This window comes from Tursiops truncatus, chromosome 3 (assembly GCF_011762595.2).
Source record: "Tursiops truncatus isolate mTurTru1 chromosome 3, mTurTru1.mat.Y, whole genome shotgun sequence".
In the NCBI taxonomy this organism is placed as follows: domain Eukaryota; kingdom Metazoa; phylum Chordata; class Mammalia; order Artiodactyla; family Delphinidae; genus Tursiops; species Tursiops truncatus.
The window spans coordinates 145,154,919-145,181,224 of NC_047036.1; the positions used below are offsets into that span (position 1 = coordinate 145,154,919).

The following is a 26,306-nucleotide window of genomic DNA, read 5'->3' on the forward strand; positions in this document are numbered from 1 at the left end:
ACAAATTGTTTTAAAGTGTAATGAAATGTTTAGGATATCAAATTTAATAATTAATGGCATTTACATAATGTTACATTATGTAGACATTTAATTAAATATTTGCTCATTTTGATTTTTCAGTTTTCTATTTTTGTATTTTGAAGCAAAAAATAATATATTTCAGGCCTCAGGCAAGGCAGTTATGACAGGCTGTCAGCTCATGGGCAGAAAGACTCCTCCAACCTGCCCGCTCACTGCTGTGGCTCAGCAGTTGGGTGGGGCCTGGATGCAGAAGGGACCCGTGAACACATCCATCCTTGTTCTCCCATTTTATGAATGAGGAACATGAGATCCAAGGAGGGGAGTGACTTGCCCAAATGCAGAGTCCTGCGCCTTCCCGAGCTGATTTTTTTTTTATACACATCTTCAAGGGGCAGCTCCCAAAGTTGAGGGGAGCTACTTCATGAATGGTCAAGGTCGCCGACGCCTGAGAAGGCTCAGATGGGTCCACCTGGGCTGCACATGTGTGCAACCCAACGAGTAAATCAATATCAACTTGAACCACCAGCCAGAGGAGTGCCCATGAAATACGAGCAGGTATTTTCACCAGTTGTTAAAACTTAGCAGGGGCATCAGTTACAGACAGTGACTTGGCAAAACCTCCCAGCGGAGAGCTCCAGGGAGTGGAAGAGCTGTAGCAGGACCCCACCCTACAAGAGCAAACCCCAGGCAGAGCTAAGCGCTTTTGTGCCATCCTGAGCCACACAGCCTGTAACCTTGCCGAGATCCAGGCATGATGGAAAGCTGAGGAGCTTCACGGCTGTTCCCAAGGGAGGGAAGAATGCCAGGCTTCTGCTATCTAACTAGAGCTTAGGGTGGTCCTGGAGGAGAGGAAGGGGGGGAACCCCTGCCCAGGACCACTAGGGGCATAAGGTCATCTGGCTCGAGAGCAAGGGGCCTTTCTTTCCAATAGGAAGGTTCTGGGCTCAAACACCTACTGAGCATATTCAAAAAGTATGTAAAGAAGGAATGGAGGGAGACTCCATTTGTCCTCTTCTGCTCTGGAGAGATTCAGCCAGGGACCTTCACTTTGAAAACTTGGCTAAACAAAGTCTATATTTACAGACAAATACAGAGGCTTCATAGATTCAGTTCCCCATCGTGTCTCACGGCCAGATTGGTCTTGTCTGAACCCACTCAAGTCAAAGCAAAGCCACAAGTACTTCAGGCAACTAATGTGCCCAAATTTGGGCTGTGAGGTCCTAGAAAAGAATGAGACGCAGCTCTGGGCCTTAGGGAAGCAAAGAGTTAGCTGAGGGGAGGAGACTCAGATTTGTGCAGGAAAGGTCTGGGGTCTGGAGACTGGATGGTCTTCTCAGTTTTGCCACAGATTTGCTGCACATCCGGGATCAAGTCACTTTGGTCCCTGAAGCCTCAAGTTCCTCCTCTGTCCTGCAAGGGCAGGACTTGGTGATCCCTAAGAGCCATCCTGGTTGATCAAGTACTAAGCTGCATGGCACAAATTATAGATGATCCCTTAAGTGTCTCCAAGAAAAGGATTTTCAGGGATGTACTGATTTTCTGGGAGCAGCTAGAACAGAATTAGGAAAATGATGCCAAGAGGTAGCCACAAATGATGCTGTTAATCCAAGAGGCTGTCCCAGATTTCCCCGGAGTCCTCAGTGCAAGGCTGTGATCCATTCCAGATCCACCCTCTTCACTCAGATCCCTCTCTCTTGGGTTGTATTAGAAAGATCACTCAAGTGACCTTAATCATCCCAGGTAGGATTCAGCTAAGATTTAAGGAACGTCTTCTATACAAATGCTTTTAGTTGTACGAGCATGTACCCAAAGGGGAAGAAAGGCATCATCTATCTTTTAGAAGCCTTAAGATGCTGGGCACAGGTGTATTTTGCATTCCTGAAAAGCTGTGTGCCAAGAAAATGCATTGAATCAATCCTATTTAAAATGCTCACTATTTAAAGGTACTAGAATGCCCTTAAATTCACCTCTGTGTAAATACAGACTTTGTTTAAAACAACCAGGTTTTTTTTGTTTTGTTTTGTTTTAAATTTATTTATTTTTGGCTGCGTTGGGTCTCCGTTGCTGTGCGCAGGGTTTCTCTAGTTGCGGTGAGCGGGGGCTACTCTTCATTGCGGTGCGAGGGCTTCTCACTGCGGTGGCTTCTCTTGTTGCGGAGCATGGGCTTCAGTAGTTGTGGCACGGGGGCTTCAGTAGTTGTGGCACGGGGGCTTCAGTAGTTGTGGCATGCATGATCAGTAGTTGTGGCTTGTGGGCTCTAGAGCACAGGCTCAGTAGTTGTGGCACACGGGCTTAGTTGCTCCGCGGCACGTGGGATCTTCCCGGACCAGGGCTCAAACCCGGGCCGCCTGCTTGGCAGGTGGATTCTTAACCACTGCACCACCAGGGAAGCCCTAACCAGGTTTTTAAATAAGCGAGTTTCCCTGGCTGAAACTCTCTGGCAAAGAAGAGTACAAATGCAGTCTTTCTCAGAGGCAGAGAAATGGATTCAATTCATTCTCAAGGTTCCTTTCAGACCTGTAATTCTGGGCTTGCGTCAAACATAAGGAAAATGTACAAGACCTTTCTGCCTTGGCCAGTATGCCTGGTTTCTGTCCCTGGAGGATCTGTAGAACCAGCACTGTCTCCTTGAGCACGTCTCAGTCATCAGCACCAGGCAGGGCTTGTCCCACATCCCACTGGGGTTTGAGTAGAACTTGGAGTTCTAATCCACTTCCATTTACTCTGAAGTTTGTTCATTCTGGTAACGAGACTAAGAGCCATGAGGGCAGGGACTGCCTGTGGTTTTGCTTCTCACTGCCTAGTGTGGAGCAAGCAAGCAGTAAGTGGTGGTGAATGAATGAGTGAAAACGGGTGCCATCAGTACTGGTTGGCTGTGTGACCTTTAGCCACTTACTTAACTGCTCTGAGCCTCAGTTTCTGCCTCCATATCATGGGGATAGTAAGAGTTGCTACCTTGTAGATTGTTGTGAGGATTAAATAAGACAAAATATAGAAAATGCAGCACATTGACCGACACGTAGTAGGTACTTTACCAGTGTTAGCTATTATTATTGTTTCAGTGTAATGCTCTTATTTTGTCCTTTCCACAGCCCTGTGAGGAAAGTATAACCATCCCCCCTGAGTAGATGAGAAAACTGAGGCTCAGAGGTGTCAGGTGCCTGGCCAAGGTCACAGGTAGAACTGGGTCTCTTTCCACTGCTGAATGGTCAGTCCGTGAAAACTGCAGAAGGCTCTTAATCCTGCTGATGGAAGGCTGAGGACCATATGGAAACCTTTTGGGTTTTCCAGGCTCCCAGGGTGACCTGGCCTTGTGGGGTGAAGGGCTGGCCCTGTTAGCTTCAGGTTTGGTTGGACTCCAGTTAGTCCCGTTGTCCTCTTTGCCCCCTTGACTCCCCCTGCTCACAACCATTTATTATTTCCTTAAACAAGCCAGCTTACAGAGACACACTGAGTTAAGCGGTGGAAGGGAAGCTTTCCACTGCACCATCCACCCTGAGTGAGCACAGCACCAGGGGAGGCCCTGCCAGCTCACCTCAACCGAGACGCTGTGTGCTGTGCTCTTGAAAATTAAAGCAGTGCAGGGCTTCCCTGGTGGCGTAGTGGTTGAGAGTCTGCCTGCCGATGCAGGGGACGCGGGTTCATGCCCCGGTCCGGGAAGATCCTACATGCCGCGGAGCGGCTGCACCCGTGAGCCATGGCCGCTGAGCCTGCACGTCCGGAGCCTGTGCTCCACAACGGGAGAGGCCACAACAGTGAGAGGCCCGTGTACCGCAAAAAAAAAAAAAAAAAAAAAGCAGTGCAGGCACATTTAAAACTCACCTGGTGGACGCTCTCTCCCTGAACGTAGTGGACGGGTGTGCACGTGGGAAACGTGGTGTCCACACGCACATAGATGGACAAAGCACGGTCTTTAGTCAGCTTGATTATCTGCCCTCACAGCGGGGAAGAAGGAGTCCCGACTCAGTGGACGTAAAGGTAGATAATCCGGAAACTTTGCTTGGCAGGAAAAGACACCTGCCCCGTTCACACCTTGCTGCGCTGTTGTTAATGAGGAGCTTATGAGACTGTTAGGTACCATCTTTGCCTGCCTTCCCCAGGCTATGCTTGGATTTGTAGGGACAATGAAGAGCCCCAGAGGTGGGCAAACAAGAGCAGGGCAAACAGGGAGTCTGAACAACCCACCACCCGAATAACAGGGCTGATGGCTTAGAATGTTCTCGTTGAAATCCTGGTGTGTGTATTTAAATTGTAGCTTTCCATACACACGCAGGGTGGCTGTTCTCTTCATCCGTCCCCCCTATACCCCTTCCTTCTTATTATTAAACTAGAGGACAAAGCAGGTATTTTTCCCTTTTTTTGTATGAATTTGCAGCATGTGGTTTAAATATTCATTTTATAAGAACAGTGTCACATTTTAAGATTCAGTGTTAGGCATAGAGCTCTCTTAAAGATTGTTAAATAAGTACGAAGGCCAGGAAAAAAGCTGGTGTGCCAGCAGTGCCCAGCAGTAGAGAAGCCATTCACACAGAAGAGGCTGTCATTTATCAGCTACCCAGTCACCCTCGTAATTGACTCAGGGTAAAAGGCTTGCACCATTTCACACTTCTCTATTTTGCCACAAATACTTAAGACAGTGGGAAAAATATATAGCATGCTTCATGTCCCTCAAATGATCGTGTTTTATCAGCATGACCAGCTCATCATAGGTTTGGTAAGGAATGGCACAGGTTCCTAGAATACAGATCAAATAGATTCCATTAATACTGACTTTCAAAGTATTTAAGCCTCGGACTGGGCAGAAACAACATGTGAAAATTTAAGTAGTATCGCAGAATATTCCAGTGATCAGGGATGGATCTGTATGAAAACATTAACTTCTCAGAATCCTGGTTCAACATCTTGAGGTTATAAGAAAGAAGTTTACATCCCAACACAAGAAAGGTTTCTAACAGTTGTAACTATCCACAGGGGGAGAGGTACCTGATTAGGTGGACATTTCTCTCTTTCTGGAGTTATTCAAGCAGAGGTCATTGGATCCCTTATTGGGGTTGCTACAGAGGGAATCATGCACGAGGGTGAGTGTTGGACTGAATGACCTTTGAGTCCTTCCAGTTCTGAGATCCTCTGACTTTATATTTTTTATTTGCAGTCAGATATTTATTAACAAACACTATCCTAGTTGTGCCTCCCACATCTTACGAGTCATCATAGATCTAGAAAGATCAAGAAAGAGTAGTGTGGAGATGAGGTAGAATACTCAGAGAGGAAAATAGGAAGCAAAATAACAGGATGGGAAAGAAGATTTGGCCTAGAAAAGAGGAAACAGAAACATCTCAGGGAGCCAACTCTGCTAATGCTTGGAAGGAGGGCAAATAGTTGTTTGGTTTCCATCGAGGTCCAGATAAGAGTAAGAGAGGCTAAGTTAAATTAATCCAGTGTAAAGCTAGATCATCAGAAGGCAGAGTGTTGTATCCCATGCTATCAACCTTTCAAAGACTAGCCTTTATTTAGCGTGTATATAAGAATAGTCAGGTTGAGCTGCATTTGTTGCTTCCGTGAAACTGATTAAGGTAAGGTCTACTCTGCTTCTCTAAGTCCTTTCATAAGGACCCATGACAAATTCCTGCCAGTGTATAGTTACAGAGGAGAAAATAATGTGGTCCCTGCAGAAGGGTGTACTTGCCTCCCGTGTCAGAAAATTAAAACTGTGTAAATTGATAGATTTCCTTTTATTTCTGCCTTAACTGCCAGAGAACTCAGAGCCAGATCCTCGAGTATTTATATCTGCTTAGTGGTGGTGCCTTGAAAGTCACTATTTCTGCTTCTTGTAATAGATGAACTCACTTCACAGCATTGATAATACTTCTTGTGTTTTAATCGGTCATTCATCTCACATCTTTTGGAAAGTGAGTAGGCTAAAATCTCATGTATTCAAGACAAAATAGAGTAAAAGGAAGACATTATCAATTGGAAAGGAAGATGAAGTTCTAGGATAAGTTTTCAGGATGAATTGGAGAATTTCTGTCACTGCAGATGACCAGTGATGGAGGGTGTCATTGTACTCAGCATTCTTGGTCATCGTCTCATTTTTCACTTCCACTAGTCTGTTGCAATATTTAAACCTCTATAACTGATATCAGATACCCCAGTACATTGCATTGGTAGATGACAGCAGGCAATGAGAGGCAGTTTAGGTCGATCAGTAGTCTATTTGTGATTTCATCATGGTAATTCCAGTCCTATGTCCTACAATTGTCATTGGCCATAAGATGCGGATCACTAAATGGGAAGCCCCCTGAGGGCAGGGAATGAATACTTTTCATCACTGATTTCTCTGCTCCTAGCATAAAGCCTGTCAGATTTCTGGTGTCTGTGAAGGTCTGTTGAATTAAATTAAAATGAATTGAATATAATTGAAATGACTTGAACTGCACTGAACAGGATTAAATTGAATTGCCTAGTCTTGCCTTACATCAGGGGAATGTCTCACCTTTGCTAGCTAATCAGCCGTAACAGCAGAGCAAGAGGAAGCATAGCATGCTGAGCGTGATGTTTAGAATTTAAACATGTGTTCATCCAAAAAGTATTTATTGTGCACATCCTATATTCAGGTACTGTGTTGGTCCTGGAAACACAATGGTGAACTAGGCAGACATTGTCCCTGCCCTCAAGGAGCTCCACCTTAGGAAAGGAAATAGGCATTAAACAAGTCAGTGCATCCATAAATACCTAATTAAGAATTGTGACAAGTGCTGAGAAGGAAAAATGTTAATTTTTGTAAGAAGAATAAAGTAAGGGGCAAGCTAATTTGTCCAACTTAGAGAAAGCCAGTGTGTCTGAGCAGAGCAGTGGGAGATGAACCCAGAGAAAGGACTTTAGGCTTTGTTGTGGCTAAGTAGAGACATGAGTAATGAGACTTGGATTTTTTTTAATCAACTCTGGTAGCTCCCTGAAGGGGAGGAAGCAAGATTGGAAGCAGAAACCAGTTAGGAGGCTACTCTATAGTGCGGGGAGATGTGGTGGTGGATTGAACTGGGGTAGAGAGAAATGGAGAGTCTAGCCATATTTCATAGGTAGAATTGGAAAGAACTTGGCCAACAATTGGATGTGGCCAGGAAGAGAAGGAGCCAGAGATGCCTGAAGCTTTCCATATAGGCAACTGGGAGGATGGAGGGGTTATTTCCTGAAATAAGGAAGAGGATCAGACTTAAGGTGAGTGAAGAGGTTAAGATCAAGCAACCCAGTTGAGCATCCTGAGTTTGAGATGCCTGTAAAATATCCTTCTGAGGTTGTCAAGTAGGTAGTTGTGTGTACAGAGTCATCCTGTAAATATTCACTGAAAACCTAATCTGTGTCAGGCACCGGGGTGGGCATAATACAAAGATGTATGTAAGTCACGGTCTCTGACCTCTAGGAACTTAATGACAACGACTTAGATGACAGATCAGAAAATATTGCAATAAAAGGTTGGAACTGATTTTAAAAAACATTAGAGAAAGAAAGAAATAGGGCTGTGTGAGCTGCAAAGAGAAGGAAAGAGCTTCCTACTGAGACGGTAGACAGTGGCTATCAAGGTAGAAGTCAGAGTGAAGAGAGAGGGCACGGAGGCCAGACTCAAGATGAGGCAGAGTTCTCATTGCTTTAGCACCACATCTGCCTGGGCAGTTGCTCTGTAACCACTACCTGGCCAGGTGTGGGCTGGGAGGTAGAAGGGTGCTAGACCCTGAGCTCCTGATGGGTTAAACCCAAGGGTGTGAGAATTGACATTTTGATGGTTAAAATGAGGGTCTGGAGAGAACCTACCCACCATGAAGAAGCCAAGTAACCGGAGGGATATTGGCCGGGTCTGCGCTAGAGAAGCTGCTTCTCTAGAAGCAAGGAGAACAGAAGCAGGGCTTTGAGCTGTCCCAGCCTCTGCCCCTGGATTTCCACTGGGTGCCCCTGCAACATCTGTATAGGGAAATAAAACATCCCACCCCTCTGTTCTCTGTTCATGAGACACTGTTGCCTTTGCTTAAAGAGAGTTTGGGAGGGACTGAGAACGTTCTTCCAAGAAGTACCTCTTTAAATTTACACCCATGAACTGTTGTGAGATAGAAGACGACCAACCCCTGGCTTTCTCTAAATCAACTTAAATTTAACCCGGAGTAGCCCTGACCTGACTTACCTGGCATTCACAAGGACTCAGACTCAGTTTCGTCCCTCCCCACCCAGAGAGTCAGTGCAAAGTCCCTGGGGTCTTATGCCTTGCTGAGCACCCATGGAGACCCCACTGGTCCTAGGTGCACCCTGCTCACTGCTGATGTAGCCATTGGTCAAGCACATCCCTAAGCGAGGGAAGCTTTTCTAGTTCAGTACTGCTGGGGCCAGGGGTCCAGCCACCCTAGGGGCACAGCCAAGGGTAGGAGTTACGGATCTTTGTTATTCAGGACCCCAATTCACCTCTCCCCTCCTAGTCCTAGGAATCTTTCTTCGCCCTTTTTTCCCTCTGTTTCTGCCTTCTCATCCCTCTCAGCACCGTGTGTCCCTCTTCCTTTCTCCTGACGTCAGTTGCTCACTGGAGCTGCTTTGCCCAAAGCTGTTGAAGGCAGCCATTCTCCCATCAGAGCCCCCTGGGAGGCTCGTTAGGCACAGATCCCTGGGCCCACTCCCAAGGTTCTGATTCATCAGGTCTGGAGTGGCGCCTGAGAATGTGCATTTCCAACAAGGTCCCAGGTGATACCCATGAGGCTGGTCCACATTGTGAGGACACCACTGCAAGTGGAGGGAACAAAATGCCTGGCTCCCCCTACAGAAATGGCAGGGATATGGGAGGGAGAAGGGAATGAAAATTACAGGACGGTTGAAACACAAGTAAGTATTTCAGTTAATTACCATGCCATCCACCATCTCATGTTGAATGATAAAATTATAGTGACCAAAACATGATTTAGATGCAGATTTTTGGGAACTCTTCTGTTTGGTGAGGAAGACCAAGGGGAATTACATTATATCTTGTATCCCTGGTGACCACAGGCCTGTCCTTGTTCATGGCTCCAACGTAGCCTGGAGCTCAGGACCCCTGGTTTGAGACTCCCCGCCTCTATTCCTCATCAGGCGATTTTCAGAAAATTGCTTCCTCCTACCCACAAGCCCAGACAATGATTTTTCTTTCTGCTGTCTGGACTTGTTGTTGAGAAGCCTGGCGTCGCCTGCAGAACGTATTTGCAAGTAAAATGTCCAAGTGGCAAGAGAGAGGCCCGGCAGAGGGGCAGCTAGATGTGGTGAACTGTGTCAGATAAGCAGCCTGCAGGAGCTCTCGGCCCTCTGGCCAGCTCTTCTGCTGGGAATAACAACCCTGCAGCATCCCTACCCGCAGGGCCTCCTGCTGCCTCTCCCCACAGCACCTGGGGATGGAGCTGCCCTTGAAAGGGCCTAGTCAAAGCTGTTAAGGCAGAAATTGCCCCTAGTGCTTCATCTTGCAGTGACAGTGGTGCAGAGTGGTCAGGCTGGGGCTGCCCTGCTTTCACGTCTTGTCAGTGCCACATACTAGCTGAGTGTAGTTTTGGACAAGCCACTTTTCCTCTCTGTGCCAGTTTCCTCATTTGTATAAGGCAGATAGTCATAGCATCTACCCCCAAAATTGTTGTGAGCATTCAATGAGATAGTACCTGTAAATTGCTTAGCATGTATCTGCCACATAGGAAGTGTGCAAGTAAAGTGTGCATCATTCATCACTATTACTCTGTCCTGGATATTGGGATTCATGTCTTAATTTTCCTCCTGGACTGTGAGCTCCCTGAGACCAATAGCCAGGTCTGATTCCTTTTTGTATCCATTCATTCAATCACCAAACATCTGTTGAAGCCCTACTATGTGCCAGTCAGTGGGCTAAGGGCCCAGCGTCTGGCCCTGCACATGGTGTACAAGTGTTGATGAATGGTTAATGAATGAAAGGGGAGGATTGATGGAAGGTAAATACAAATGTACAAAAGATACATTTTTATCCAGCAGCACTGTGTGCTAGAGCAGTGCTTCTCAAACTTCAGTTGGGCCTACTACCCACCTGGGAATCTGCTTAGAATCAGATTCTGATTCATCAGGTCTGGACTGGGATCTGAGATTCTTCATTTCTTCACAAGTTCCCAGGTGACCATGATGCTGCTGGTCTATGGACCACACTTTGAGCAGCAAGGCACTAGGTGCCCATGCATTATCTCTTATTGCTTGTAAAACCCTTATGGGTTCAGAAATGAGGAAAAGTAGGTTCATAGGAGTTGAGTAGTTGTTTAAGACAGCTGGCCAGTCTGCAGTCAGGGTGGCCTGCCTCGTTTTTGTCTTTTGAGCTACACTGGCTCCCTAAGAGCAGTTGTTCCCAAAGTTCACTGCACATTCGGAATTGCCCAAGGAACGTTAAAAATCCCAAGGCGTGGGGAAGTAGATAGCAGGTAATTCTAGTGCGCAGTGAAGTTTGGGAACCACAGCCTCCAGGCCAAAACGTCATCAGAGGAATAAGAAAGGAAGGGGCTTAATTTTGCAATCTCTCTAATTTCAGGTACCAATCATAGACTTTCAGAATTTAGAGCCATAGGCCTCATTATTTTACAGATGAGAAATTGAGGCCCATAGCGGTTAAGAGATTCATCCAAGATCACCAGACTCATTGATGGCAAAATTAGAACTAGAGTTCAGGCCTTTTGGCTCTCACTTTCCATGTGCCCCCTTGTTCTAACCAGCTGCAAAGGCAACAACCTACATGTTTACTGTGCCAGAGGAGGATTCCAGGAACACAGGGTATTCATTGGAAGGCCATCTTCATGCCCCTCTAACAGCCAGAACCTTGGAGACTCGAGTAAGACCTGGGAGCCCTCAGGGGAGCATCATCTGACATCACAAGGGCAGGGAAGTTTTCCTTTACAATATCCTACCAATCTTTAAATGATAACATGTGACAAATCATGTTTTGAAGTTTTAAGGGCTTTCAAATTCCAAAATGAAGTATATAATCCTATTATGGTATGGGTGTAACTGTGGCTTGATTCGATGTAATAAGCATTTATTGTCTTAATTGTGACATAATGTCAGTTTTGTTGAATGCTTCGTCTGAAAGATATAGGGGCTGTAAATATGTACAATCGGCACTTTATGGGGGGCTGGGGGAGGGAGTGTTACATGACTTAGAATTGAAGAGCCCAAATCTTAGCTGTTTCTGTGTAGCTTTACCTTATAACCATTGATAAATTAGTCATATGAGGATGCGTGTACTCTTAATTGTAATCATTTATTGAGCACTTACGCTGTGAGCACTACTGCAGCACCCACTTAAGGAATGTAATTACACTTAATCTGCATAACACTCCGAGAAGTCAGCATTACTTAGAGGCCTACACAGCTAGGAACGGGGGAGCCAGGATGTAAAGTCAGCTGTGGCTCACTCTACGTCACCACCGCACGCAGAGTAGGAGCTGGTTCCTTAGTCTGGTTTTATAGATGAAGACCTGAGAGAGGGAAAGAAACCTGCCCTGGGGCACACAGGAAGCAAATGGCAGGACTGGACCTGAGACCAAGATCTCCTGACACTGGGCCCAGTGCTGTTTCCTACTATGTCTGTGGACATGAGGCCAGAAAGAAGAGCCAGGACTCCAAAATCTTCCCACTCAGGCTCCAGCCATCACACGGTGAGGAAACTATGTTCCATGACAGACAAGACTTCAGTCCAATTCCCATTTGATTAGAAGAGAGCCTTTTACCGATCTGTGTGTCCCCTCAGAGCAGACCTAAATTAGCACACACCATTTAGGTGCCTTCCCAATCTGTGTCCCATTTACTCTTCCATCTGAGACCACATATCCATTCACTGAGCAAATATCTCTTGGTTACCTGTATGTACCATGCACTATATTGCAGATGAAGAGAGAAGAAGAAAGTGGGACCCTAACCCAGTCTCTGACTTCACAGTCTTACAGCAGAGGTAGACAGATGAGGAGAGAGCTCCCGAAAACTGATTAATGCCATCAGAGTGATGATTCCAGGGGCATGAGAGCTCAGAGAGGGACCTCCAACCCAGCTGGGGGTGGAGAGAATCCCAAAAGCCTTTCTGGGGGAAGTGATTTCAAATATGAGACCTGAAGTTCAGTAGAGATGATGAGGCAAATTGTTTAAGGGTGTGTGTGTATGTGTGTGTGGGCACACACACGCGCATACTGAGGCTGGAATCAGGACCAATTCTGTGTGGCCTGACGGTAGAGTTTAAAGGAGCGAGTAGGAAGAGGGGAAGAAAGGAAGTTGAAAAGGGGCATGCAGGGAATCATACCCTGTACTAAGAGGTTGATTTTTTTATTCCAAGAGTCAGTAGGATCTGCTGAAGATTTTAAGCAGGAGTGAGAGTTGGTCTCATTTCCATTTCAGTAAGCTCACACTCTGACTGCAACATGGAGATTAAAGGGGGCAGAGCTGGAGGCAGGGGACCCCTTAGGAGGCTGCAGCAGTAATCCAGGTAGTGAAGATGGTAGCTTCAATACGGGCAGTGAGACCGGGGGCAGAGGAATGAACACGTTCAAGACAAATGTCTAATCTCCAGGGCTCGGTGATTCATGGAGGCGGCCGGGGGGTGGGGGTGGGGCGGGGGGCTGGAGTGTTGTGTTGAGGTAGCTGGTGGCTCAGAGAAGGAGCGCTCGGGGAGGAGAAAGAGGGGTCTGAGTGGGGAAAGATGGTGTCGGCATGTTTATTACAAGCTGCCTACAGAGAGTCCCAGGGAAAATGCTCAGTACAAAGCTAGAGGGCTGGCATTCTCTTTATTTATCAGAAAAGACCCTAAAGCTGTCAACACTTTGGAATCTTATGATCTGATGAGAAATGACCAAAAGAATGACGGCTTGACCCCAATCGTAGACTGGTTGGTCTAGCTTGTAATACGGCTCAGGGTGATCAGCTAACACAACAGGGGCCCTGTGGGCACTGGGACAGCTAAGGAGACCTTTTTTCTTTAAAATCACGGCAAGTGGGTCAGTCCTCCTGGTCTCCTTGATGGGAGTCCACTCACTCACTCACTCACCCACTTGGGAAGCCTTTAACTGAGCAATTTCCATGTGCCAGGTATAGAGGATACTGGATGTGGAAGAAAGTCCCTGCCTTTGAGTGTCTCCAGGGCTAGTGGAGAACACAGATGCCAGGGCATGCGATTACAATTCCATGTTACAGGCAGGAGGAGAGTCGGACGTCAATGTTCAGGAGACCCAGATGTTCTTAGACTTTGGAATGCTAAATATCGCCATGGAGTATGGGATGGTTTTCAGTTTTCATTTTAGTGACTTGTGCAAAACTCACAGCCACAGAGAGACTGGGACTTCACATTAAGTTTCACAATTTTTACGGTTTTTGATTTTATCACAATTCTGATTCTCTCTGAGTCCTTAGGAAGGCCACCCCCAGGGTCTACTCACTTGATGCTGTATTAATGGTGATGAGGACAATGAGAGGAGAAAGATTTGAGTGTCATTGGAGCAGAGGGAGGGAGGGAGTGCCTAGCTCTGTCTGGACAGAAGAGCATCAGGTAAAATCAGAGAAGCCTTCCTGGAAGAGGGGATGGCACCTGCATGGGTCTTTAAAAATGAATTAGACTTCATGGTGTGTGAAAGAAGGCATCTTTGGCTTGTGCAAATGCCAAGGGAGTGAAGAGAAGTCTAGAGTAGATAGCATGTAGGTGGGAAGAGGGGGCTGGGAGAGAAACAGGATTGACATGGTGAGAAGCCTTGAATGTCATTCTCGGGAGGCATGTGGGCATGAAGGAAGCAGTGAGGAAGAGGCCTTACCTGCAAGTGCCCACAGGAACCAACCAGGTACATAAAAGAAGAACTACGTAGGGTGTTTGCCAGGGATTGAGGGGTTTCCTGGGACACAGGATTTTCCATGCTAAAACTGGTAAAGTCCCAGGCAGACCAGGACAAGTTGGTCACTCTTGGATGAGGCCAGGCTCTGGCTACCTGGAAAGTGCGTGCCTACCCCCACCCAAGCCCCTACCTCTTCAGGAGGCAGCTCCCAGTGCTGCCATAGGGGAGTGCAGAATGCAGAATGGTTGTCTCTGAATCTGCCGAATACCCCAGAGAAGCTGAAAATCCAAAATTGATGCAATGGCTTCTAGTTTTAAAACGTTGACAAAACATCAGTTGTTCTTAAAACACGTTCCGATGAAACAAAGCATTTCTGTGAACTACATGAGGCCTGTGGGCTGCGGGTTTGAGGATCTTCGGGCAAAGTGACATAAGCAAAGCCCCCATATCCCACCCTGCTCCTGCCCTGAGGCCCCGTAAACGCACATTCAGACAATTCTCATTATACAGAGTGACTTCGGTGATCAATCTTTTGGTTTTTAATTTGATGTTCTTAACCATATTTGGATGCTGGGCACAGAATGTAATAGATCAAAGCAGGGATGAATAGTGGTAATAGAGACACCCATTCAGTTCTTTTGAAAGATGAAATTAGTGCTCAGTGGCTTGTTCTTTCCCAAATCTGGAAACCTATGTGGTGAGGAAGTTAAAGGAGAATGTACATCTCAAACATCAGCCTTAGTTGAGGTCTGTTTTTCTGGGATCAGGACAACCCCCTGGCTGAGATAACAGTGGGAAAGAACAGTCATTTTGCTTTTGGGGAACTTGGAGGCTCAGGGGCCAGTGTTTGCAGGTGGTAGGTTATGGTACAGTTGATTCAGCACTCTGGTCAGAACCAGCTCTGCCACTTCCAGAGGCTGTGTGGCCCTGGGGAAACCACCTAACCTCTCTGGTCCATGGCTTCCCCACTTGTGCTGCAAGGAAGCTGTCTTGCAAGGACTCCCAAGGATCACACCCCCCATCAGCTGTCTAATTCTAAGCTTTAACTTCAATTAGACTTTTACTAGGATTTCTCCAGGCCTGCCAGGGTGAAGGAGTCAGCAGGGGTTTTTAAGGACAAATCAGTCCAGACAACTGTGACATCTTTTTTCCTTTCTAGATGGAATTAGTAGATATGGAGCTGTAGTAGGTTGATCTGATACCTGGGTGCCACCGGGACAGCTCTCTGGATGGCATTTTTCATTGTGTCACTTGATTTTTCTTTAGCTGAGTGTGGATCAGAACATAGGGATGGGAACTGCGTGCAGGAGGAAGTGTCAAAGGCAGGGGCTCCCTGGCCAGGGAGCCTTCTGCTCCCAGAGAGGGGACGGTGGGGCAGGTGGGGGAGGACCTGCATTCGTGCCAAGCCGCAGTGTCACCTTTATTAATGATGGCAGGGAGAGGGAGTCTGCAGGCAGCTAATGCAGACTGCGGAGGATGGTAATTGGAAGTTGTTACCATTCCAAAGGACAGGGAAGTGGAAGTGGGACAAATGGGAATTTAAGAGGAGGGAAAGAATGAAAAAAAAAAAAAAAAAAAGAGCGTGATGTCATTTGGAAAATTGCAAACCAATAAATCAATGAGGTATCATTCCCAGGACAGAGAGGAAACTGCCTAAGAAGGACCCAGCCAGGCAGGGAGCTGGGGGCTGACAGGAAGCACCAGATCAGTAGGCAGTGTCGTCAGGGGTCACCTGGAATGTGAGCCCCAGAAATGGAATAATGGACTTTACTCCCTTCTCTCCCCTCCTCCTTGAGGGTTTTTTGTTTTGTTTTGTTTTTTTGTGTGAATGACATCAGAAGGGCTTCTTTATCCAGAAGGGCCTTACAGGAGCTCGTTAACGTGAACCCTCGGAGTCAGCTTTTCAAACACTTATCTCTGAGTTCAGCTTCATAGGATGTTTGTCATCATTGGGATCAGCTTCATAAAAGCCAGAGCATGATAATTCTGCCAGTTTTTACTGTTAACAGATGAAATAGTACTCCCTTTATAGAAATGAAGAGCAAGGACTCTGGGTAGCTTTCTTTAGTTCCCCAGACCTTGTCAACAGAGCTGGCCTGAAGGCAACCCAGTAGGCAGATGCCTGCATGACATCCCATTATCAACAGATTGAGATTCAAAGCCCTCAGCCCGGCATTCAAGGTCCTTCCGTCTGCGCCTCCAAATATCTCTTGTGATCTCCCTCTGTGAACCTCTGTTGTACCAAAACACTTTGCTCATTTCCACCTCTGCTTCTTTCCTCACTGTGTTCCATATAAAAGTGGGACAGCAATTTCTCAGCACATGTATTATCCCTCTCTCCCTTGCCTATAGCAGACATCACTAATTGATTGCCACACTCTTTCCTGCTGAGGTAGGACTTGGCATTAGAATCATTCCCCACACAGCTCTTTAGACAGTTACTACCAATCAATCAAATTATAAAATGAAATGTTTTTCCTATTATAGATGTCCTTTCCCACTCTTAGCTTAATCTCTTTCACTCTTCTCATTCCTCAAATCCCACATGCTCCATGAAATTTCCCCTGAACATTCCTAACTACAGAGGTCATTCCCACTTCTTAAAAGCCTAGAGGAAACTATAACAATCATTTTGCACCTGTCATTCAGCATCATAATGTATACATCTCTCTAAGATGCGAGTTTCTCACTTCAGCACTAGTGACATTTTGGCCTGGATCATTCTTTGCTGTTAGGCTGAACTGTGAATTACAGGATGTTTAGCAGCATTTCTAGCCTTTACCCAATAGATGTCAACCTCCCCCTCTCCCTGTATGTGACAGACAGAAATGTTTCCAGTTTCCAGACATTGTTAAATGCCCTCTGGGGGAGAAAATTATCTCCAGGTTAGAACTACTGTATTGAGAGAGAGAAAGACAGAGAGACAGAGAGACAGAGAGAGACAGAGACAGAGAGACAGAAAGAGAGAGAGAGAGAGAGGAGAAAAGGAAAGGAAGGGAAGGGAAGAATCTTCCTTATGAGTCTGAGTAAATATTTGCTAATTGATTGATTAATTGGGAGTGAGGAATTGTCTGGGAAGGGAGAAAACCCTTCCCTAGTGTGGACTGAGAGTTACACCATCAGTGTGTCATTGCTTTGGTTAAGCCCTACTGAGTTGAGCAATGCAGAGAGCTTGCAAAGAGGCCACCTCCACACACACCCGATAAGCTGTTATCAGACCCCATACCTGAGTGTGCTGGGACTAGCAGATCATTTGCAGCAGGGACAACTAGACCTATTTCGGGGTGATGGGAGGAGGTGCTAGGCTTGAAGTTTAGAACACGATGTGGGAGACCTTCTTCACTCTTCTTCACTTGTCTTCAGTCCTCATGAAGGAAACTAAAGACATCCTTTTATCCACAAAATAATCATCCCTCCTGAAAACTCTCCCTTACCTGGCTGCCTGGCTGTCTGTGAACATATTTATCTGCCTGCCCACCCCCCTGCCCACACCCCTTGAAACATGAAGTCTCTGTAAAGGGAAACAAAGGGCAGGGAGAGCTTGTACAAATCATTATCCGCAGTGCAGCTCTCCAGGTCCACAGAGGGGTTTAAATCATCCTTCACGAGTCAACCAAAAGCTAACTCCACACTTCCCCAGCTGATCAACTAACTGTTCCTGGTAAACTGGAAAGACAGCTGAGGCTAAGCATTGCAAGAAGGCTTTTTGAGTGCCCGTGGTGTTGCCAGGCTCTACAGGGACCCTCTGCACCCGGCTTCTACTTTGTCCTTACAACAGTCCTATAGTCACCACTGTTATCCCCATTTCAGAGACCAGAGAACTGAGGCTCAGAGAGGTAAAGTAACTTGTCCAAAGATCCAGAGCATATTGCAGAGAGCTGGGATTTGATCCCAGTACTTAGTATGCTCTGCTCAGTGCCTTCCAGGAAAGCTGCTTCTATGCGAAACCAGATATATTTCCTAATATGTGGTGTTGGTGTCTGTCACTTAACCTTTCTCGGCCTTCAAAACCCCAAGCAATGCAGAAAATGGAGGGGTTATCCTCAGCTGAGCCTAAAATCATGGAGACTCATAAGCCACAGAGCACAGTCATTAAGAGGGCTGGTCGGGCTTCCCTGGTGGCGCAGTGGTTGAGAGTCCGCCTGCCGATGCAGGGGACACAGGTTCGTGCCCCGGTCCGGGAAGATCCCACGTGCCGCGGAGCGGCTGGGCCCGTGAGACACGGCCGCTGAGCCTGCGCCTCCGGAGCCTGTGCTCCGCGACAGGAGAGGCCACAACAGTGAGAGGCCTGCGTACCGGAAAAAAAAAAAAAAAAGAGGGCTGGTCTTATTTACGTAGCTAGGTATCAACCCTGACCTATCTACCTATGTAATCTGCCCACCTAGCTCCATCCAACCATCTCTCCATCTCTCCATCCATCCTTCCATCTCTATTTAGGCACAATAGATGTCTAGAATGTCCTTAACATTCTAGAGGCTTATTAGATTGAAATGAATATTGAATATTCTTAATATTCAAGGTTAGGCAGGAGGCATGGTGGAGTGAAATATTTTGCACTTTTCCTTTCTTCATTATACTTTGAGGTATTGCTTAATTTTCATATCAATAAGATGATGTCATGATTACAAAACAATATTCTGGAATCAAGCTGAGCTAGGCAAGTCGTGTCACCTCCCTGCTCCTTGACTTCCTCGTCTGTAAAGTGCGCGTGGCTTTACCAACATCGACTGACTGCTGGAGGATTAATTGAGATGAAGCATACACAGCGCTTGGCCCATAGTAAGCGCTCAGTAGCTGGTAGCTGTTGTGACCATCGGCATACTTTTTTGCACGGTGTCCGACACATTGATGTCCGACTGATGTTAACTTCTCTGTCTTCCAGCCGTTTCCTTGCCTGGCCACAACTTATGAAACGTCCTTATTGACGGAGAAGCAGAGGGTTTAGCACATTGCACGACACAATCTTAGCCCTTTAAAGGGCAGTTATTATCGCATCCTGCAGCCCACGGTACCTCCTTCCTGAGTCATAATATCCTTTCATGACCCTTTTTCGTGTTGAAAGTTGACCTTGGTGTCTTATACAACCTGGATGAAAACGTTTGCAGGAGAAGGTGAGGGGCCGTGTAGAATACTCATGCAGAGCCCACATCCTAGCGATGCTCCTGGCTTTGATTTTTCTCAGGAATACGTGAGCCGAGGACAATACTATATTCTCCAGGACTCAAAACAAACGTTTCTGCACAGCCCTTCCCGAGGCATTCGGTGCCAAGCTTGGAAGACCACCACCGGTGTGTGTGTTCATTTGTGCACTTCCCCACCCACACCTCCACAGATGTAATTGGAAACATTTAGAAAAATCATCTTCTGTTCAGTTAAAAACTGGGGTGTCCTAAATGATAGCCCGTCTCCTGGCAAGCAGCCTTCTCAAGTCCCACAGGCTCGAATGGCTTTAATCAGAGGCTGAGAGCCGCTGTAGCAGGCTCCCTCCCCTTCATTCGGCTCTGAACAACAGGGAGACGAACCACAGAACTTGAAGACAAGGGGGATCCACGTAAAACTAGAGTCCATGTCCACACCTGCCGGAGGAGGGTCAGAGTCTGCTATAGAATGGTCAGTTAGTGAGAAAAGCTTGCTGAGGAGTGGTGACGCTACCACGAACAGGAAGGGTCAACACTGAGCACACAGTTGCACTTTTCACGCACCCACCACCCTGGGAACAGCTCCAGTGTAACGTCTTGGAGAAGGGTGGTAAGACATGGAAACCACCTCTTTAAAGAGGGGTTCTTGAAACACACAGCAGCCAGAAGGAGCTTCTTAAAACCCAAATGAATGGCCTCCCTTTGCACTTGGAAGTAAACCTAAACCCTTGCCCCGACCTTCCAGGGCCTTCAGGATCTGGTCCCAACCTGTCTCTCCGACCTCATCTTATATGTGCTTTTCCTCATTTTGTACCCTCTTTTCGATCCTCCAGCACGCCAAGCGCATCTGACCCCAGGGCCTTTGTATCTGCTACTTAATTGCCCTGGCATGCTGTTCTGCCAGATTTTTGCAGGACCAACTCTCACCATTAGATCTCCACCCAAATATCAGCCCTCTAAGAGGCCACCTCTGTCTCCCCTATTGAAAACCGGTCTCCTCCCGTCTCCACCTCATTGCTCTGTAGTATTCCACTAGTAGCAGGTATCACTGCCTAAAATGATCTTATTTATGTATTCACTTGCTTATGGTGTTTCCCCATCCCTGACCCTAATGAGGGTGTGAGTTCCTTAAGAACAAATCCCTTGTTAATCTCATTCATGACTGTCCAGAGCACCTAGAACCATGCCTGGAACATAGTAGGTGCTCGAGAAATATTTGTTACATTAAGGCACGTGTGAAAGAGTGATCTCACTCTGGCTTGATCAAATATAACTTAAGATGGAGTAAGCTCAGAAGTAGAACAAAAATTCTTTCATTTCTGTCCTCTCCTAAGGCAAAGGTGTTCTATACATGACCCTAACTCTTCAGTGTTTGGGGGAGTGGTCCCTGTAACATTCTTTTAAAGATGGGGAATACTATAGAAGTTCAATCTGTCATCTAAAAAATATTTATTGAGCTCATACTGTATGCAAGTTCAATTCCAGATTCTGGTGATACAGCAGTGAATAAAGGACAAAAATCTCAGCCCAGGTGGAGCTGACAGTGCTGACATGAGAGACATCATGGATTTATGAAAAGAACACATGTTTTCGAGTCAGAAAGACCCAGATTCTAATTCCTGCCCCACCATATACTAAACGTCTGTCTAGGCAAGCTGCTTGACCTCTATGCATCTCACTTTCCTCATCTGTGAAATGGGCATAAAGTTGACCTAATGAGGTTGTTGAGAGGACTCAGTGAGATGATAAAGGTGGAGTCCTAAGCACAAGGAATGATTGAACAGAATTTGCTTGCCTTCCACATCCCTTTGCGATTAAACACCTCATTGTGTCCTTTGGAAGATTTAAAGTGACCCCACACTACAAAGCCACATGCACAGGCTCCAGCCAAGATCAGAAAGTGTTCGCTTCAAAGGAAGAGTGTGTGGCCGCTTTAGTCTCGCCTTCCAGCCTGGGTTCAAAGCAGCCTTGTTACCAACCCCCCCGCCCCCTGCTCTTTGACAGTGAGAATAGCTCTCTGAGGAGACGCCTTGCCTGCGGTTCTGGCCCTAGTGATGCTGGAGAGCTGATCATTAATGCCCACAGTGCCAGGTAGTGGTACACACAGCTACCTCTGAAGAGTTGCTGTGCTGTACAGATGGAACACGGCTAGGTGCATCCAGAGCACATAGCATCCAAGAGGCACATCCCCGTCTTCCTGTGATGTTATGCCTTGACCTGGATCAGGCTACACAAAACCCCTGGATCTGTGCCCATCAAGAAGCTTCTCCCTGAAGGAAGGTGACTTGGTTTACTCTGTCATACAGCAGGATCCCTGGGTAACCAAAGAATGTCACTGCCCACAAAGACAGGCACTTCCTAAAGCCAAACAGCCGGAAGACGAAGCTTTCGATGAAGACAGTTACATTTCAGGCTTTTGAACAATCTGGGCACCGTTGTCATTCATCCTACCTGCCAGCAACTGTCCCCAAATAAAAGAAACCTCCAAACATGCCCTGCTCGAAGAGGCACACACGCGGTTTACTAAACAGCTTTATTTGGGGCGTGCTGTTAACCAAAGGCATGTTCAGAGTCAAAGGACACTTGGCTCTTTGTCCGAAGCTGTGATTGGGAATGCCTGATGCATCCACAGATGGTCAGGGGTAGGTGGGGTCATCATATCCTCTGTCCAGGTCAGGAATTTCAGTTAGCCAATCTGCATAGTTTCTCTGGACCAGAGTCAGCGACAGCAACAGTAACACTAATAGCTGATCATATTGAGGGTTTTCTATGTTCTAAGTGCTCTATACAAATTGATTTAATTCTCACCAAAACTGTATGCAGTAAGAACTATTTCTATTCCCTTTTACTCTGAGGCACAAGACACTGCCCAAGGTCACATGCCTAGTAAGAGGTAGAGCTGAGATTTGAACTCAGGCTGTCCGGCTCCTAGGTCTCCACCTGACGTTGCTTCTTTGGAGCACAACCTTATCCATCCGGCTCACTGCTGCACCCGGGCACCTAGCACAGTGCCCAGAACTTGAGATACCACACACACTACTTTCCCCAAAGATTGCTGCAAACTACAACTCTGAGCTTCCTGACAAAGCTCTAAGATGAACGGCTTTTAGGGTCCCTGAATTCCTCACACCATAGCCTCCTACCTCCGGTCCTGGATCTGTCACAAAGACAGCACCAATTCCATCCAAGAAGAAAATCTGTTATATAACCGCATGGCAGACATGGGGGTGAATGGAAAAGCAACCTGAGAGTGGCATTAGGCTACTCTTAGTCTTCAAAGGAATTGGGTGGCCCCATAGATAAAACTCCTCATCTCCCTCGGCATGCAAAGTTTCCTCGCTCATCTCCTCTCCTTGGCGCTCTCTGTATTTTATTTTATTTTGGTCGAGCACATTATTTGAAGTTACTATGGCAACGTGTCACCAGCTGGCATCGCATAGTAATGCTGGCATTTAGGTAGCAAGCTCCCTAAGTCGGCTCTTTCCCTCCCTCTGCGATCTCATCACTCCCACTGATCTCAGGTGAGCGGAGTGGGGGACGCATTGCAGCAACCATGCCCCTCTCCCCTCGTTTGGTTAGCTCTTCAAGGCAGGGCAAACTGATCACCTCTTCCCGGTTCACTCAGCACTGCAGGGTCCCGACCGTGTGTGTAGGTGTGTTTGCTTTAGAGGTGGCTGAATAGATACGTTTGAGTGTTGTACACCAAAGCTATCGGCCTCATCAATAAGATGATGATGATTTTTTATGCAAAGGAGTAGATTGATTTGGAGAGGGCTACTGCCCTGACCGCAGTCAGCCAGTATCCCAGCTAATTAATATTAATGACACAATAGTGGGTTTCTCTCTTTCCTCTCTTGCCATCACACAGTGAAGAGACCCTGATTGTTTTCCTTTGGAGCTTCAGCTCTCTCCCAGGTGTGCAAGGGCTCCCTACCTACTGACGGGCTGAATTGTCCGGATCAACTGATTGTCATGGATCACTGAAGAGGGTTCTGTATGGCAAGTAAGCCCCGCCACTGCAGGCGTTAAGCAGCCCCTCATCAGCCGAGTGCCTGCGACGACTGCATTTATTTTTACACGTTTGACCCAGTTTCAAACCATGTCTCTTCATGCTGTGATTCATTAGCTACATTTTAAACCACCCCGAATGGAGCCGACGTGACTCTGCCTGGTCTGTGACAGCATCTCAGATACAGTTTCTCCCCGGAATTTAATATGCAGGTCCCCCCCCCACCCGGTATTCTGTTTTAAGAAGCAATTTCCTTTCTGGGCACCTGGAATGCTGCTTGGGTGTGGATGAGTGGCTGCCTCACGCCTTGGTAGTAAATATATGCTGACCACAAAATTTCCACCAAGGATGGAAGGCAGGGCATTCTCACTAGCCTGAATTGCAAGAGATCCCTCTAACCCTCTGTCCCCCATGCAGTATTCAGGCTTTTCCACGTTGCTGACAGGGCTGGGAGTTTGGGGTCCGACACCGTAAAGTTTGAGCCGTGTCAACAACAGGAGTGTCTGAGTTGCTAGGGCAAATGCAGTCTGTTCATCACCCCCACTCCCAATCCCTACAGCTCTTTCTAAACACTTAAGACATGGTGGATGAAGAAGGTCTCAAACTTGTAAAAGGGAAGAGGGGCAGGAAGCAAAGAGGTGGATTGCCGTGCTGAAGACGCTACTGAAAAAGGGATAAGCGTCAGAGAAACACAATGTGATTCCACCATTCTATCACTGCATGACAGAGAGGAGTTTTTGGTTTTTAATTTAAATGACAGAGAGGAGCCTTTACTGAATTCGAACCTGCTGCTGGCATATCATGCCATTTCAGAAATCAGTCAGTCACGTTGGTGCGATTGCTGACAGATTTGATACTGAAGTGGGCTAGACACCATAGCAGACAAAAAGGGAAGCTTCCAAGTGGGAAGTAAAGCACTGTCATTTCTCATTAACAGCCAAATGCAGGTAACTTGTCCAAACTTCAAACTACACAAACATCACACTACAGATCGTACTGGAAGGCACTCAGCTGGGATTTTCTATGGGGCAGTTAGAAGGAAGAAATGAACAAGCTGGTAAAAGTAATTTTGATTGATCGATGAACTATACACCCTGAGCAAGTCCTTATAAAAGGATAATGGTTTCTTTAGTAAAATGGTCACTCTCTCTAGATGGGCACTTGGAATCCCCTTCCCCTTTTATTTTCATTTAATATGAAGCACGGAAGTTTCTCTAAACGAGGCTTAAGACAATGCAGCCTTTTCAAGGTAATTTCCAGGCAACTTGAGCTTTGTTGTGTGCTTTTCCCCCCTTCAAATTCAAATCAAGCCTTTGGAAATACCAAGCATTCCGTATCTGTATCTATGCGTTTGGGGCAGCCTGCAGTTCTGACAATGGTGGATTTTACAACACACACACACACACACACACACACACACACACACACACACAAGCTCACAATCCCAGGACTCATTTAAGCCAAAGCTTTAAAAGTAAACTGTTGTCCAAGAGACGACAGCATTTCCTCTGAGAGGATGATCGATCACAAAAAATAAAACCTCCCCAGATCTCTTACCTTTTGAAGCAGTGGAATTACCTGCAGAGAATATCCTTCCTTTCTTTGCAAAATGAGCCAGGCTTTGGCCAGCAGCAGAATTACTCCAAAAGGAGAAATAATAAGTCCTTTATATTGTAATTTTCACTGTTTATATGCAAGAAGTGTAGTGGGTCTGCTCACGTAGGAATAAATAAAAAGCCGGAAAAACTGCACGGCAGCTACCATGTGAAAAGGAAAGACCTCTAGTGGCCACCGGCTGAATTCTTGGAGGAAGCCCCTCACAGAAGAGATGGAGGGAGTAGAGGAGACACACGCGTGTGTGTATGTGCTCTCTCTCTCTCTCTCTTTCACGCACACACACACACACACACACAAATTCAGAAGATTTCTCCCCTCTTGCGTCCAGCCTGGATGGAGGGATAAAAAATAATATGCTTGTTTCTTGGTTTCAGTGGGACCTGGTTAAATTAGCAGTGATGGTGGCATTCTGTCTGGTTTGAAAGGGACAGATAATTTCACAGACTCACCATCACCCCCTGAGGGCGTGAGCCGGAGAGAGGATTTGACTCCCTGGACGGCCAAGGCGGTTGGCCCCCATATAGAGGTTCCAGGTCCCCAGCAACATAGTGTCATTGACGTTACCCCTGAGAGTCCCAGTTTTGTGCCCCCTGCCACCTCTGCATGTTTTCTCAACACTTATGGTGCATGCGTGTGGTGATCACTGGCAGGCAGAGCTGGCTTCCCAGGCGTGTGACCTGGCCCGGTGCTCAGAAGGACCCTGTGGCTGTCTTGAAAATCTGAAGAATTTTTACAAGGACTCTTCAATTTTCATTTTGTTCTGAGCCCCACAGATTGCACAGCTGGTCCTGCTGACTGGGAAAGCATTTTATCCCTAACGTCCTAATTGAAAAGAACCTAGAAGCAAATGAGAATCTGTATCTTTGGGAGTTACTTTTGGGGATGTGAACTTGAAGAACATTCAATTACCCAAAAGACTTCCTGTGGAGGAATTCAGAAGGAGCTTCCTGGGGACATCAAGGCTGTTCCTTCCGCCACTGTCACTGAACTGTAACCCTGTAATCTGGGAGGATTTTTTTTTTCACACTCTATTTTTTTGGTCTTTTAGTTTTATTATTATTATTTTTTTAACAAAGACAGCAGTTTGTGATACAAATATAATACTTGGTTCAAACATGACACGTCCAGGCCCACCTCTCTGGTGTGTGTTACGTCTGACACCCTTTAGGAGTGGGGTTTCCTGGAGACACCTGCATCACACCAAGCTGCCCAAGCTTCCACAGGCCTGCCCTTGACAGTGGGACTTCCTTTGGTTGAGATGGCAGCCCAGTGGAGTCTTGTGGGAGACACTCTTGAGTGGCTTCTCCGAGCTGGTGGCTTTATGGTCAGTACTTCGTTCACCAGGTTCCCAGAGTAGATCTCTCTCAATTCTGCCTTCAGACACTAGCCCTGCCAGAAAGCGCCACCCTGGTACAGAGTTATAAAACCTGGGAGAGAAAAAGCAGAAGAGGGTGTGGTGATGTCTTCTGGTGCACGAAAGGATGCGGTTCTTGCTCCTCTGATCCCGCGGATCCTTTCAAGTCCTTGCGTTGATTTCCCTCTTGTCTGAATCCCTCTGGCACTTGATCTGCTTCGCTGATCAAAGTCTTGTGCTTTTTTCCTCATGGTTGTTAATCTTGCTTTCCCAACTAGATCATGAACTCCTGAGAGCAAGGACTACCTCCTCTCATTTCTTTTATGGCCCTTAGCAAGTACTTGTCCCCGGTAGCT

The 26,306-nt window shown here is 46.7% G+C and overlaps 1 protein-coding gene across 2 annotated transcripts in view; it reads left to right on the forward strand.

Moving 5' to 3' along the window:
• The window catches only part of DOCK2 (dedicator of cytokinesis 2), a 409,609-nt gene that overhangs the window by 285,968 nt on the left and 97,335 nt on the right, over nucleotides 1-26,306 (forward strand). The gene's annotated exons all lie outside the window — the stretch shown is intronic.